This window comes from Diplotaxodon limnothrissa, linkage group LG17, assembly GCF_057381915.1.
Source record: "Diplotaxodon limnothrissa isolate DT_005_m linkage group LG17, D_limnothrissa_male_GT1.1, whole genome shotgun sequence".
NCBI lineage: Eukaryota > Metazoa > Chordata > Actinopteri > Cichliformes > Cichlidae > Diplotaxodon > Diplotaxodon limnothrissa.
In genome coordinates, this window is record NC_140612.1 from 24,286,799 (window position 1) to 24,299,923 (window position 13,125).

Consider the following 13,125-nt stretch of genomic DNA (forward strand, 5'->3'; position numbering starts at 1 on the left):
AGATATTTATACTGTACTTTGCTCCATGATGTCCTTTCACCCTGTGTCTGAAACTGAGCTCCAAAAATAGGACAACGTTGGTTAAAGATATAACCCGTGTAGACCTCTAATAAGCTTTTGACTATGAGGAGGAAGTTTTAGCCTCATGAAATTTCAGGCTGAGTGGTGAGTTTGCGTGTGCATATAGCAAAAAACAGAACAGCTGAGACTTTAACAAACAGGAAATTTATTACATCGGAACTTTAGGAGTGCAGGATTATAAAATGGGTCGGGTTTGTGTCATTATTTCATCCCAGACTTTTGGTCCTTTACACTTCTGTGGGAAAACAACGTTATGATTTGGCCTCTGTAAACACTTTCTTGAAGAGTTTATGGGTTCAGTCATTCGATTTTAAATCTTTGGAAATCTAAAATTCTGGTAGGAAACATGCTCGCTGGCTATAGACTTGTCAATCACAAGTCTTTAGCCAACAAGTGCACAGTTTCATGGTCTGACCCACAAATCCACTTGAAGGTCAAACATTGCAATGGCCAGAGAAACTGCAAAAAAACCCAAGAGCTACATTTCAGACTTTACAGGCCTCAGCATGTTAAATGTTCAAATTCATGAGTTCACATTCACAGTAGTATGAATTGTTTGGAAAGGTTTCAAGGAAAAAAACATGGTAGCATGGGTTATGTCTGCAAAAATGCATCTGAACAAACCAAAAGACTTTGAACAGATGATCAGACATTTGGCCATAATGTACATCTCCATTTCAGCAGAAACACAACATACAAAGAGTGTAGCACGGGGGTAGAGGGGTGATGATTTGGGCTTGTTCTGCAGCCACAGCACCTGGGCACCATAAACTGCTCTGTATACCAAAGTATACTGGAGTAGGATGTTTAGAGACAGCTAAAGCTTGGCTGAAAGTGGGTCATGCAACAGGACAATGATGTCAAACACAGCAGCCAATATGCAAAAAGGCTGAAAAATGAAAGAATTGAAGTGTTGCAATGAGCCCATGAATGCAAAAAACTGTAAAGAACTGTGGACCAAAACTCCCACATAACAATATGAGAGACTGATACATACAGAAAACAGTTACTTCAAGGTTGTTGCGCAAGCTATTTAATCTTGAGGTCATAACTTGGCCATTTGATGGTTAATTATGATAATGAAAAAATATGATGCTACACAATCCTCATACTTAAAATCAATAAAAAAATGTTCACAAGCTCGCTTTTATTTATTTATTTTTTGCTGTAGCATCGTCTCCTTCCAGTTAATTTGAACTTGCTGGCCTGTCCTGTGCAGTGAGTAATTCAGCAGCACAGCAGAGCCCGTTATGTAAGAGTGAATTTGTTTTGCTGCTCTTTTGCCTGAGGTCATTTCACTTTCAGCAGCAGCAGCAGCAGCAGCAGCAGCAGCATTACTCCAGCCATGTTTGGCTGTGGAGTCAGGGGAGAATTGAGCTTGAAAAGGGCAAAATCCACCTCTCGAACACAAGAGCGGCGGAGGGGAAGGAAAGAGACAGCTGGAGGTGGAGTCAGGGAGGAGGCGCAGTTTAGTGGGGCCGTTTTATGCAACACAATACAAACCTCTGAGCAGGCATATGACAATGTAAGAAGAGTAAACAGGAGAGGATGAGTGTTTGTGTTGGGCTGGAAACATCAACACCTGAGCTCAGCATAGAGCGAGTTATTGTGTAACCACTGTGTAACCGCGATGCTTTCCACTGTACACACTCAACACGTGCTCACCAAAGCTGCTGCAGCCTGAGAGACATGACAAATGTAGAAGACTCTGTGAGGTCTAAACCATCATGGGATTAGCACCAGGTCTAAGTCTAGTCCTAAAAATCAGGGGTAACCCATAAGCATAAACCACACCCAGTGTAGTTTGGACAATGGGAAATAAGATTTGTAAATATTTTAATGCGAGTTAGACAGAAGGATGTTTTTTTTAGAAGAACAATTTTCAAAAGCCAAAAATCACACACACACAGATTTAGGTTAGGGTTAGAAGTTGAACAAGGTGCAAGAAACATGCGTGAGGTGAATCTCCCGTTCAATGGAGCTCTATTAGAATGTGATCTAGTGATTATGGAGTTCATTTGAGTACAGTGAGCTCACTGTTATGTTCCAAAATTCAGTTTGAGATGATTTGAGCTTTGTGACATGGTGTGTGATGCTGCTGGAAGCAGCTGTCAGAGGATGCCACTGTGGACATAAAGGGATGGACATGGCCAGTAATGATACTCAGAAAGGCTGTGGCGTGTAATCCCAGCATTTAACCACAACCACGAAATGTTCGAAATCATATTTGTCCACATTCTGATGCCCTGTTTGAACTTCAACAGGTTGTCTTGGTCATGTCTGCATGCTTAAATTCACTGAGTTGCCACCATGTCATTAAGTGATAGATATTTGTATTAATGAGCAGTTGAACAGGTGTTCTTAACAAAGTGGCTGTTTAGTACGTAAAAGTTTGTCCTGAGCGTTCAGACATGTGAAATGGTCCTTATCAGCAGAGTTCATTCAGTTATTATAAATATACTCACCATTACTTTGTCCACAGTGTGTGAAATGTTAAATATTTGTATCTGTCAGTAGCAGTGATGGGCATAACGGCGTTACAAGTAACGGTGTTACTAACGGCGTTACTTTTTTCAGTAACGAGTAATCTAACTAATTACTATTTTAATCGTTACAACGCCGTTACTGTTACTAACAAGAAAATGCGGTGCGGTCGCGTTACTATTCTTCAATAAATAGATGGTTGAAGCTGTCTTCAGCTTACCGCGTTTTATATCAGTTGCAGGGAAGTAGCTGTAAGTAATCTGGGCGCTACAACTTTAAGCAGCTGCGCGCGCTCCCGCGGACGGCAATCACTTTCTGCCCGACGATCACTTTTTGGCACAACACCTGGAGCTAAGGGGCACACGACCACTTTAAGATTACAAAGCAACAAGGTGATATCTATATCAGTTTTCAAATTGTGTTGATAGGACACGCAAAAACCAGAGTCATGATAAACAATATATACACGTTGTTTTTCCTCAATAGTTTCCTCACGTTTACTGTCTAAGGACAGCGCTAGCAAGCACTCTCTGCTTATGACCAAAAAATAAAAAAACAAAACAAAAAACTGCCCTTTCGTGTTGGTGGAAAAATGCACCACGTCAACCAATCAAAAAATGATATGGCGACATGACATTTGGTTGTTTAGGAAGAGGGGGAAGTTTTTGGAGTGACGGCGAGAGAGAGAGAGAGAGAGGAGAAAAAGAGAGAGAGAGTGAGATGTGAGAGATTTGTGACGTTTAGCGTGTTTGGAGTGTAGTTAATGTGTTGTCTTGTGTAGTTAGTGTGTAGTGTTGTGGATAGATTTGTGTTGTGTGTCAGAACAATGAGGCGACTGCTGTCTCCAGGTAGAAAACAGGAGTGATACACCTGCTGCTGTCAGACCTGCAGGTATCAGGCTGTGATGTTCTCCTTTATAGTGGACAGAAATTTTTGGAGTGGCACAAATAATTTGTGGCATCTTATTGAATGCAAAACACCTGATTGTTGTGTACATAATATCAAGGACTTCCACATTATAAAATCAGCTATTTTGAACAAATTTCACAGTTTTGAAAAAACGTTTCTCCTAAAGTATTGCACTACTTAAGCTTTGAAATGAAATCTCCTATTGGTGTTACTTTTGCTGCACAGTTTGCTCATTCCTCACCCTGCAGCTTAGCTGTCGGTTTGATCTCTTACAGACGAGTGAGTCAGAAGCCTGAGTGTGTGTGTGTGTGTGTTTGTAGGCCTGTCTAATCAAGAGATCTGGAGTCTCCAGGTACATCTGAGGATGATCAAAAGCTACAGAACTGGACTTGGATGTAAAACGGTGGCACAGAAGGAGCTTATAGAGGGTGGAAAAGTGAGCTTTACTTTAAATAAAACTAAGCACTGTGTCCAATTTAAACCAATAAACCCCGATCATCTATTTAAAGGTACAGTTCATCCTGAAAATAAAAATATCTTTACTTTTGCCTGTAGTGCCCTCTGTCCATTACTTTTTAGCAGAGGTGTGGACTCGAGTCACATGACTTGGACTCGAGTCAGACTCGAGTCATTAATTTTATGACTTTAGACTTGACTTGAAAAAATGTTGTAAGACTTGTGACTTGACTTAGACTTTTACACCAATGACCTGGGACTTGAATTGGACTTGAACCGGTTTACTTGAAAAGACTTGATATTTCACCCCAAATATAAAATGTAACATGCATATAGAGATTGAAAATGTGATGTCATTCTGGGGTAGAACCACAAAGGATTCTGGGAACTCGTGGCAAGAGGTACTAGCGCACGCAGGCTTTTAATTGAAATCAGTTATACAGCGATAAAAAGAAACACAAAAATGTCAAGAAGCTGTTGTATTATTAACTGCAATAGCCGGTCACATGACAGCCACGGATTACGTCGTTGAAGAGAAATTGTTCGAGCCATGTTTCCGAAGTAACAAAGAGGCGACGGATGGCCTGGATCGCAGCCATTCAAAGAGCAAATATAACGTCCCAGAACACTCCAGCTCACATGTTAGTCTGCTCCAAGCATTTCCACAAAGGTCAGTCTTCTGTTGTAGTTAATGCGTCATTTTCATAACATAATTGGTGATATAGGTTACAAGCAAGTCTGACGCTGAACAGAAATTGTCGCGCTATGCTCCTTTATTTATTGTGCATAAATAGTGAATTGTCCTGACACAATATTGTGTTTCGCTTCTGTTATTATGGTACATTGACAAAAACATACTTTTATTCACAGGATAAAACAGTTGTTTTGTATCACTAATTGCCCAGTACGATTACAGCATACAGTATTATTGTCACTGCTACATTTCTGTAACGCGTACCAGAAATTATTTCCACTACTAATTAATTACCGTTGAGCTCAAAGGTCCTATTAATAAACGGTTAACGAATGTGTATTTATGACGACGATTTGTGAGACTGGTAAACTTATGATACGTACGATGGTCTTTCGTTCTACACGGTGCATTTCAAGGTCCTGCACCCATCTGTCGGTAAACTGTACCTGGGCTTGTTGCAGTGACCTGAAGTTACTAAACTTCATGAGTGTATGCACTCACTCCAAGAACCGTATGATTATAAATATGCATATAAATATGCTACGATGAGATAGCTGACTTCATCTAACTAGCAAATGTTGTCCAGGCTACGTTGGTGATGCAGTTTTTTTTAATGTGTATGATATTTTTGTCATGCGATTTTAAAGCCGGTCCTACAAGCGCATCCAAGAATAACATGCAGCTTATCTCAGAACTGTCAGTGAAAATTATTCTTGGAGCTAGGTTTAATTGAGCTGCATTTTAAAGAGGTGCAATTTCACAATTTGTGTATATTTTCTAAGTTCACTATTTTGTCATGTGTTGAGAAAAACACAGATTTAAAAATTACATGGTCTAATATTTACATTTAGCATATAACTGCAACATTCTTTTTTCGTTTTTTTTTAAAGACTCGAAAGGACTTGAAATTCAAAATTTCAGACTTGTGACTTTACTTGGACTTTTACACCAGTGACTTGAGACTCGACTCTGACTTGCCTGACATTACTTGAGACTTGACTTGAGACTTGAGGATAAAGACTTGAGACTTACTTGAGACTTGCAAAACAATGACTTGGTCCCACCTCTGCTGGTTAGAGTTGCATGGATCGCAGATTTATCCGTTTTTTGTGAATATAAGCTGCTGACTGGTGAGCAGAATTTTCAGCTTGGTACGTTAGTGTTCATCAGTTAATCATAAAACATATTTAGTGCTTATAACAAATATATTATGCTAAATAAAGACAGATTTTTCCACAATGTATATGATAGTAAGAGTTAGTAAACCTCTATTAAAGTCTCCCTCTGCAGTCTGTTGTTTCTTAGATTCAGCATTGAAACTGAATTTAAAACAAAACATAGATGACATTCTGTAGCCTCATCAACCACCAAGATCTCACTGCCTACAGACATTCAGTAACTCTCATTGGATAATGTTAATAAATATCTTTCACTAAATATGAACGTTTTCTACCTGTCCTTGTTTAAATTATGAAAGAAGTTATTATGCCTGAGAATCTCTAGAATGTCGAATACTTTCCACTAAACAGTTGTCTTCTACTTTGGTTAGTTTTTTTAACAACCATTTAAAAAACATATTTTGCTTTTGTTTTATTTTTTACTGCAATTCCTGTAGAGTAGCTTTTATAGTGTTAATTCAGTATGTGCTACAAAATAAAAGCCTTTCCTTTACATTAGGTTTGTGGGCATTTTATTTTGAATTGTTCCAATCATGGCACTTCAAAGGAACAGCGCATCACAGGAACAGCCTGTGATGTCACAGTGCACATTCTACTGGAAAACCCTATAAATAGGGGAGACGTTCAACCGACTTTAGTGGATCTCGGATGGCAGAAACACAAAGCAACCTGGTTGTTAAAACAAAGACAAGGCGGACGCAGAGAAACGCACACGCACACGCTGACGCATCTACAATGGCAGAAGCAAAAATAGAAATGGTCATCACACCAAAACCTGAGGTTGATAAAGCCGCACAACCAAATACTAAAAAGTCTCCTGTGGCACAATCACCAAAGGAAACGGTTGTGAAACCAAAGAAACAAAAAATGCAAAAACAGAAAAGAGTGGCTGAAGAACCAAGAAGAGCAATTACTCGGGCATATGCCCGGGCTCTTCTTGAAGCTCAAAACAGCACGGGTGATGGAGCAAACCCGAAAAATGAAGAAATGCAAAAAAACACTGGAGCCACTCCTGAAAAAGAAAAGGCTGAATCCCTCCCCATTTCAAATGCAAAGGAGGACATGGAGAGAGAGAGAAATGGGAAGAACCCCAGCAGACCAAACCCTGTGCCTAATGGAGGGACTTGGCAATATCAACCCATTCCCACATTTAGACCCCCGTTTAATCCCTGGCACGAGATTGCTGCTCTCAGACACCAACTGGAAGCCTCCCAATACCATCAGAACGACCTTTACTGTAAAATGGTAGGTGCAAACAAGAGGGCCTCTTATCACCAGTTTCAGGTGAACAAACTTCGTGAAGAAATTCACGAGAACGAGCGAAATCACGAGGAAACGATCAAAGGCCTCATAGAGCAGCTGGAAGAGGCTTCTAGTAATAAGACCTATGACATCAGTGAGACAGACACTCTCGCAAATGACAATGAAGCTATTGTCATATTGGATGAGGTGATTGCTACCCTGCAGGACCAAATCAGCCACCCTACCACAGAGCAGTGTGTGGAGTCTGCCACTCCAACCACAGAGGCTTCACACACTGACTCTGTAGGACTGAAGTCCTCTAAGGAGGCTGAATTTGAGCTCAAATGTAGGATTCAGCAAGAGCAGATTGAGATGCTCCAGAAACAGCTCCTAGCAGCTCAAAATCAACTTGAAGAGCAGGCCGTTAAACATAGGCAGGAGCAGGAGACACTCAACCTGGAAATCAGTGACCTGAAATCCCAGCTCTGCCCCAACAAGGCCCTTCATGATTTGAAGCTAGAGTCTCTGGAGCGAGAGCTGAAAGGGGCCAAAGCTTCCTCACTTAAAATCCCACAGCAGCACAAAGAACAAAATTCCACTGCTGCAAATGAAATGCACAAATTTGAGCTTCCGAAAGAACAGGAGAAGATGGAAAAAGAGGACTCACGGCCATCCACTGCAAGGTCTCTGCAGGAGCCTCAGAAAGAAAAAGACACCACAGAACAACAGAAGATAGAAAAAGAAGAGTCAGCTGCATTTTCTGTACAGGAATCTTTGCAAAGTCTACAAGACAAACAGAAAATGCTCAATGTCAAGGTGGCTGAACTCAAGACTGAAGTCAAGAACCTGCCAGAGATTCCGCCAAGTAAGAAGAAGAACAAGAAGAAGCGGAACTGTGCGCGTCCCCAATTTCACATAATTGGTGTCAACATCAAGTCCTAAAAATCATATTTATATACAACTAAATTGTCAGTGAACATTTGAACCCCTCTCGGTCAAGACAGAAGGCCACCCCTTCCTGAGCCCGGTTCTGTCAGAGGTTTCTCCCTATTAAGAGGGAGTTTTTCCTCTCCACTGTCGCCAAGTGCTTGCTCATAGGGGATTTGGGGGCTTTTTTTTAACACCAACCACTGAAAAGTTCACTGACATCAAATTTAAGACTCAGCAAATATGGAAATGGATCATTCGTCATCAAGTGAGGAATCATCCATTTAAAACATGTTTGCTGAGTCATATTTAGTTGTATATAAATATGATTTCTGTCACACTAAGGCCAATCACAGACTAATTTGGACAATTGGTAAAAAATAAATAAATTGAAAAAATTGAAAAGAAGTAGTTGTGTCATTGTTTCGTGTAGATTTCAAATAACATGCCATTTTATGTCAACATATTTCTGTTACATTTGTAGTGCTCGTGGTTTTATATTCTTATGATCCTGTTTGTTTGATGAGTATATCCTTCTGCCTTACTTCACATATTTACTGCTGCTTGGCTAGCTTTAGTCATGCTAGCATCAGCACGGGTAGAAACAGATACACATCAGAGACATCACATGTAGCTTGTGTTTATGTTCAGAGTGACATCTGATTTAAAAGCAGGCAGCAAAGCACTGAGCAGCATATCAGTCAGCACAGAAAACAAATGCCATAAATGTCATCAATTAGGCTGGAATAGTTTGTTTCTAGTGGCTTCTATCAGAGGTGTGGACTCGAGTCACATGACTTGGACTCGAGTCAGACTCGAGTCATTAATTTTATGACTTTAGACTTGACTTGAAAAAATGTTGTAAGACTTGTGACTTGACTTACGGTGTGTTCACACCGAACGCGATGGACGCGAATAAAACGCCCCAAACGCCCCTAATTTGACGCGTGTACATTCGCGTCTCAACGCGTGTCCAAGAAAAATCCATCGCGCGTCAAAATATGATATTTTGACGCGCGTGACGCGCGTGAACCGGAAATGTGGGAGGAATGTGGGAGGGAGTTGTGCCAGACCTGGTTTTGCAAGATGGCAGCTATCGAGCTAGCGCTTCAAGAGAGAGTCTCCCTTCTCTATGTACTGTGGAGAGCAGAGCAGCAGCGTAAAAGACGTCCTCGCCGTACCTGGGTCCATCAAGTCCTCCAGGCGCGTGAGCAGTTTGGTGAGTTTCACCATTTGCTCCAGGAGCTGCGCCTGGATGACGGCAGATTCCAGCGATATCATCGTCTGTCACCCGGCCAGTTTGAGGACCTGCTTTCCCGCGTCGGTCCCAGAATCGCCCGCCTAGACACCAATTACAGGCGCTCAATCCCACCTGCAGAGCGCCTGTCCGTCTGCCTGAGGTTAGTAAAAGTGGTCAATACGGTAGTCCTTTATTGATACCTGTGCTAATATATGCTAAACCATCCATTTATACACTGCTAACATGGATGTGCTATGCTAACAGTGAATGCTGTCGGCGTTTACTGATGGCATAGCACATCCATGTTAGCAGTGTATCGTGTATACACTGCTAACATGGATGTGCTATAACAGTGAATGCTGTCGGCGTGTATAAACTATCGTTTATACACTGCTAACATGGATGTGCTATGCTAACAGTGAATGCTGTCGGCGTTTACTGATGGCATAGCACATCCATGTTAGCAGTGTATCGTGTATACACTGCTAACATGGATGTGCTATAACAGTGAATGCTGTCGGCGTGTATAAACTATCGTTTATACACTGCTAACATGGATGTGCTATGCTAACAGTGAATGCTGTCGGCGTTTACTGATGGCATAGCACATCCATGTTAGCAGTGTATCGTGTATACACTGCTAACATGGATGTGCTATAACAGTGAATGCTGTCGGCGTGTATAAACTATCGTTTATACACTGCTAACATGGATGTGCTATGCTAACAGTGAATGCTGTCGGCGTTTACTGATGGCATAGCACATCCATGTTAGCAGTGTATAAACGATACACTGCTAACATGGATGTGCTATGCTAACAGTGAATGCTGTCGGCGTTTACTGATGGCATAGCACATCCATGTTAGCAGTGTATCGTGTATACACTGCTAACATGGATGTGCTATAACAGTGAATGCTGTCGGCGTGTATAAACTATCGTTTATACACTGCTAACATGGATGTGCTATGCTAACAGTGAATGCTGTCGGCGTTTACTGATGGCATAGCACATCCATGTTAGCAGTGTATCGTTTATACACTGCTAACATGGATGTGCTATGCTAACAGTGAATGCTCTCGGTGTTTACCGATAGCAAACTGGTACTGTTTATAATATTTCTAGTGATACTCAGATGGTCTCATCAAGTCCCGATTTAATTTAATTCGATTTATGCTGTTATCAGTGGTTGAATGATAGCATGGCTGTGGTGTCATAGGTATGGTGAGCCAGATCATCCCCCAGGTAGCGACGGCCATCTGGGACTGTCTAGTGGACGATTTCACGGCTGTGCCTTCAACTGAAGACTGGCGGTCCATCGCAGAGGGATTCCAGGAGCGCTGGAACTTCCCCCTCTGTTGTGGAGCTCTGGATGGGAAGCACGTCCAGACGAAGGCACCCCCCAACTCAGGATCCATGTTCCACAACTACAAGGGAACTTTCTCCTTTTTAAAATTTTCTTAATAAATGGATCTCTACTCCAAAATAACCTAACCTCTCTTTATTCTCTTAAGTAACTTGTCTTCACTATGTTCCTATAACCAGTGTGATGCAAAAGTTTGAGCAACCTTATTAATAGTCATTATTTTCCTGTATGAATCGGTTACAGTAAAAAATGTCAATTACATATATCATATAGGAGACACACACATTGATATACACTACATATTTATGTTATTTCTCTTTTTATGTGTTGCCAATATATGCACCTGCTTTATTTAGTGTAAAGTTATTGCACACTTTCTGTAAATCCAGTGAACTGCATTTCACTTCTCAAATATCACTGTGTGTCTCCTATATGATGTATTTAACTGACAATTTAAATTGTGACAAATAACGATTTGTACAGGACAATGATGGCTATTAACAAGGTTGCCCAAACTTTTGCATCCCACTGTATCAGTATATTTTGTCATTAGTATAATATGAAATAAATTCTACTTGTGTCAAGTCGGGTGCCAATATTTGCTGTGTAGTAGAACAGAGACATTTGTCATTATAAATGTTTATTTGATAAAATATATAAATTCAGTAATAAAAAGATTCAACATAAATATATGAAATTTAACTATTTACAGAGAGACAGGAATAAAAAGGACCCAGCTTGGAGTGGAAGAGCCTCAGGGGAGAAGGAGGAGAAGAATAAGAACATTGTTTCTGCCCTGGAGAGCTGCTGCCTCATCAGAAAACTACTGATCATTAGGGTCCAATGTTTCCAAATTTAGCACAGCTGTGCTGTTGTCAAAAACTAATTTATGAATTTGGAATTTCACGAATTCTCGTGTCTGAGGCGGCATGCTCTCCAGAGCAGGAACAAGGCCGAGGAGGAAATACTCTGTTGCAGACGGGCGTGGCCTCTTTAGGGACTCCAGGATAGCCAGCTCCACCGCCGATGGACCATCCTGGGACCCTTCCCTCGACCGCCTTCGAGCTCTCCTCCTCTGTGGGCCTGTAAAAAACAGAACAAAACACCACAAAGAAATGAGAAGGCTGCTACTAGATTGTCATTTTCAAAATTGAAAAAAACCAGGATATGAACAGATTGGTTGTAGATATTTAGTAAAGGTGATCACAAGGGAATCCAAGCAAGTAAAAAGCTATCAGTGCTTGATGTTCATACCTGTGGGTGCAGCAGCAGGAGTGGAGGGACCAGGGACTGGGGAGTCAGGAGAAGCAACAGGGGAGGACTCTGCTGCATGATAACTTGACTCTATCAAGACAATATTAAATGTTAACAGGTTGAAGACAATAGTCATAGAGAATATTATATTATTATATACTTATTATTATATACAGTGGTCTCCCATTTATTGCAGCACATGAACAGTAGTCACAGTTCTCACAAGTTGATTCTCAAAGTGCAAACCTTTGTCGATTTTAAAACGTAAAAGTATTATGCCGCGCTTTTTCTCCGTCTGCGGCGCCACTTTTGTGCGCCTTTTTTGCTCCCGGTGCAGGTGTCTATTTCCGAATGAGGGTCATAGTTATGAGTGTTTTTGTGCTGTTTTTTTCTATTTGAAGTGATGGTTATCAAAACCAAACATGATAAGTTTGGCAAGCGCAGGAGACACGACACGGAGGAGATTTGTCATTTGGGCTGCAGAATGCAATGCGCATCGTTGAAAGCTGTACGGTGCAATAAAAAAAATCAGCGAAAAGGCGAGGCAGTGACGGATGAACAGCGGGACTACTTTATACTGTTTATTAATAAACAAAATATATTCCTGTATGACAACACGCATAAATTAACTGCCTACATTAATTAATTGTAAACATACCTTCTGACTGACACTCCCCTGCTGCCTCTTCGGGCTGTCCCTGGTCCTCGGGGGAGAAGTTCTCCACGGTCCGCACCATATTACCGCTGGTCTCCCGCGGGGTGAGGAAGGGGTCCAGAAACCCCATGACCGCGAAGAACTTCCATCTCCTCCCCGATCCTGCTGCAGACCCACTCCTCTTCTCCTTCTCTGACCTCTTCTCCTTATTATATGTGTCCCTGAGGCTCTTCCACTTTCTCCTGCAGATGTCCTCTGAATAAACGCATTATCTGGTTAGCGGAAAGGTATTTGTACAACAGTGGGAAAATCGCGGGACAGTAGGCGCGCTTGCTAGCTTTTGCACGGCTTCATCGGGTCAGTCTGAAAATTAAAAAGAAGAAGGAATGAACTTACCAGGTTGCCCGATCTCCTCACTTATGTGTCTCCAAGCTAGGTCCTTTTTATTCCTGTCTCGGTAGAAATAGGAGCTGGCATCATATAGCTCGGGGTGGTTAGCCACGGCGCTGATCAGCTTTTCCTCCATACTGAATGAAGAATGAAGGGCTTTGGCTGGATCTGCCCCTTTGACCTAGGTCAGAGCCACGTCACCAGGCTCCTGATTGGTTGTCGCGGCGCGATTTGACGCTGGAGTTCAGATT

General features: G+C 41.6%; 1 protein-coding gene across 1 annotated transcript in view; it reads left to right on the top strand.

Annotated features, from left to right (window-relative positions):
- nrip2 (nuclear receptor interacting protein 2) overlaps positions 1-13,125 on the top strand; it is a 72,388-nt gene that overhangs the window by 7,475 nt on the left and 51,788 nt on the right. The gene's annotated exons all lie outside the window — the stretch shown is intronic.